This window comes from Piliocolobus tephrosceles, chromosome 12 (assembly GCF_002776525.5).
Source record: "Piliocolobus tephrosceles isolate RC106 chromosome 12, ASM277652v3, whole genome shotgun sequence".
In the NCBI taxonomy this organism is placed as follows: Eukaryota; Metazoa; Chordata; class Mammalia; order Primates; family Cercopithecidae; genus Piliocolobus; species Piliocolobus tephrosceles.
In genome coordinates this window covers 50,538,011-50,542,148 of record NC_045445.1, presented here as the reverse complement: position 1 = coordinate 50,542,148, position 4,138 = coordinate 50,538,011, and positions in this window count along the sequence as shown.

Here is a 4,138-nt window from a genome sequence, read left to right as displayed (position 1 = left end):
CCTCCCAAAGTGCTGGGATTACAGGCTTGAGCCACCGTGCCCGGCCAGGAAGGTTTTCTTTAGGGTTGATGAAAATGTAAAACTGGATAGTGGTGATGGTTGCCCACCTCCATAAATATTCTAAAAACCATTGAATTGTGCACTTTACATGGGTGAATTATAAGGCATATGAATTATATCTCGATAAAGCTGTTAAAGAGAAATAATTATCTACAATAAAAATAAGAACAATGTGTTACATGGCTTGTAACATATGTAGAAGTAAAATGTACAATGTGGTGGTTAATATTGAGTGTCAACTTGATTGGATTGAAGGATGCAAAATATTGTTCCTGGGTGTGTCTGTCAGGGTATTGCCAAAGGAGATTAACACATGAGTCACTGAACTAGGAGACGCAGACCCACTCTCAATCTGGGTAGGCACCATCTAATCAGCTGCTAGCGTGACTCGGATAAAAGTAGGCAGAGGAACGTGGAAAGACTAGAATGGCTTAGTCTTCTGGCCTACATTTTTCTCCCTTGCTGGATGCTTCCTGCCCTCAAACATCAGACTCCAAGTCCTTCAGTTTTTGGACTCTTGAACTTTCGACCACAGACTAAAGGCTGCACTGTCAGCTTCCCTACTTTTGAGGTTTTGGGACTCAAACTGGCTTCCTTGCTCTTCAACTTGCAAGACGGCCTATTGTGGGACTTCGCCTGGTGATTGTGTGAGTCAATACTCGTTAATAAACTCCCCTTTATATATACATCGATCCTATTAGTTCTGTCCCTCTAGAGAACCCTGACTAATACGTACAACAATAGAAAAAAAGATGGGAGGGGGAATGCATAGTTGTAGGATTCTTCCATCATCCACGAAATCATTTATAGTTGACCCTTGAACAACACAGGTTTGACCTGTGTTTTTTGATGTGGATTTTTCCAACCAAATTGAGATGGAAAATACTGTACTTGTGGGATGTGAAGCCTGCATATAGAGAGGGCTGACTTTTCACATAGGTGGGTTCTGCAGAGCCAACTCCGGGTCTTGAGTATACATAGATTTGTGTATCCTGGGGAGAGGGGGTCCTGGAACTAATCCCCTGATATACTGAGAGATAGCTGTAATATTATTTGAAGGTAGACTGTGATAACCTATGATACATATTACAAATACCAGAGCCACGGCTCAGAGATTTTGCCTGAGGGAAGTGAGGGAAGCAGGATGTAAAATGGAGAGTTCTAAATTTTTTCCCAAAGAAAAATAATCCATTTGCAACAGAATATGGAGAAGTCCAAGCTCAAGGAAGCTCTCAAAAACAGTGGAGGCTGTGGTGCATGGTATATTAAAAATATATAATACAGTAAATATTTTGCCAATGTCCCCAGTTCCTGGCACAGAGCTCCTAAAACCTTTGGGATTTCCTGAATGATAGGAGTGTCTTTTGTTATTCATAATGAGCCCCTTTTGACTATTCCTGAATTTATGCGAATGAGGTGACTTAGGGTAAGACCCCTAGATCGCTTCAGGATGGGGACTGGATACCAGAAAGACCAAATACATGATTAAAGGATGGGACTTTCTGCCTTGCTCCTGACCTCCAGGGATTGGAGAGGGGATAACAATTGAGTTCAATTACCAGTGGCCAATTATTACATAAATCATTCCTATTCGATAAAACCTCCATTAAAATCCCTAAATGATGGGGCTCAGGAGCTTCCTGGTTGGGAATACATTGATGTACTGGTCAGATGGAGCGCCCAGAAAGGCCATGGAAGTTCTGTGCCAAATATACCCCATATCTTACCCTATGCATGTCTTCCATTAGGCTCTTCCTGAGTTGTATCCTCTATAATAAACTGGTAATAGTAAGCAAAGCACTTTTCTAAGTTCTGTGAGTCATTCCAGTAAATTACTGAACTCAAGGAGGGAGTCATGAGAACTGTGAATAAAAAAATAGACTCTCAGGATCCCAAACTCACTATGGCAAAAGGGAAGTTAAGCTTGGGAACTGAGTCATCCAAAAACTGCCTTCTTTTGTTCCCAAATAGCTGTAATTTCACATGCTTACTTTATCTTATGTAAAATGTAGATTTACTGAGCATGAAACGAATGCATAATTGACTTTTCCTCTACTCCCTTCTTTTTACATGTAAAATGTAGATTCACTGAGTGCTAATCAGAGCCTCACAAGAATGTAACCACTTGCCTCATTGCCTACCCATCCTCCTTTTTTTTCTTCCCCTCTTGCTTGCTCTTTCTCCTTTAAATATTGAAGTTCCCAAAGCCCTCTTTGAGAAAACCACAGGTCACCAATGCTACTGCCACTTGTGTTTCATTTTCCTAGGTGTGTCCTCAACCTTGGCAAAATAAACCTCTAATCAATTGAGATCTGCCTCAGTCACTTTTTGGTTTACAGAACCCTCAAATTTGTAGTAGCCCAGGCTGAAGTGTGGGTAGGTTGGGCACCCCATTTGCAGCTGCCATCTGAAGTGGAGGGCAGTCTTATACTTCAGAGCCCTTAAACTGTAGGGTCTGCACTAACTCTGAGGAATTAATATCAGAATTAAATTGAATTGTAGGACACCCAGTTGGTGCCAGAGAATCAGAGAATTGATGTGTTAGAAAACACCACACATTTGATGTCAGAAATGGTGCCAGAAAACACTACACATGGTGAAAGGCAATTGAGAGGACATTGGTAGATTCACTGGAGATGCAGACTAAGCTGTAGGCCCACTAGTTTGCTGGAGACAACCTGGGACAGAGAAATCTGGGAGGAGACCTATTGGGATTAGAACAAATCTGTCTGTGGAATCATTTATGCCCCAGGGCATTGTTGAAAACAATAGGGCAATCAGCAGGCAATTAGTGGAGCTAAATAGCTGGGTATGGTCAGGGAAAGAAACAGTCAAGGAAAACCCTGCCAAAGGTGACTGTGGGCATAACCAAGGTTGAGTCTTCTGGTGAGCAACATAAGAGGCTTCACATTGTGTGAGCACAGACTTTACTAAAATAATCTAGCTAATCACTAAACAAATAAATATGCAAATATCAGTAAAAAGCTCCAGATGGGGAAGAGGGAAATAGTACCCAGAGGTACTACAATATATTATCCAAAATGCTCGGTTTCCAACAAAAATTTATGAGATTTGCAGGGAAACAGGAAAGTATAACCCATATACCAGAAAAAGGCAGACACTAGGAGGTCCTTGTGAGAGTGGCCATATGTCAGTTTGAACAAAGACTTCAAAGTAGCTATTATTAATATGTTCACAGAACTACAAGAAACCATGATTAAAGAAGTAAAGAAAGAGATGATGATGTTGCATCAAATATAAAATATCAATAAAAACATATAAATTATTTTTAAAACAAATCGAAATTCTGGGATTCAAAAGTACAGTAAAATGAAAAATTCAGTATTACATTTGAACTGCCAAAACAATCAGTAAACTTGAAGGTAAATTGATAGAGATTATGTAATCTGAATAACCAAGAGAAGAAAAGACTAAATACAAATGTACAGTGCCTCAGAGAAATGTGGAACACCATTAAATATTACATTAGCAAAGGAATTAATCCCAACAAGAAATCCATAGGAACCAACTGAAGAGATCTAAACATGATATCTAAGAAGGTCAAAAGCTATTAACGTATACTCGTTCTCCTCTCTTCTCTCAGCTTCTTTAAAATACATGTTTATATAAAGCAATAATCATAATAATGTATTGTTGAGTTTGTCAGTAGTATAGTTGTAACATACATAACAATAATATGACAAAAAATGGAGAAGGAAATAGAATGATATAGAAATAACATTTCTATATCTCACTGGAATTAAGTTAGTATAAATCTGAAGCTGATTCTGATAAGCTAATATATATATGGTAAGTCTAGAGCAACCACTAAGGAAATAACTAAAAAGTATAGTTTAAAAATCATTTTAAAAATTAAAATGCTATATTAGAGAATATTCAGTTAATGCAAAAGAAAGTGGTAAAGGAAGATTTGAGGAAGACAGGAGACCTACAGAAAACAAAAAGTAAAATGGCAGGTATAAATCCAACTAAATCAATAATAACATTAAGTCTGAATGGGTTAAACTATCCAATAAAAGGCAGTTGTTAAAATGGAAATTAAAAAACCAAGATCAAA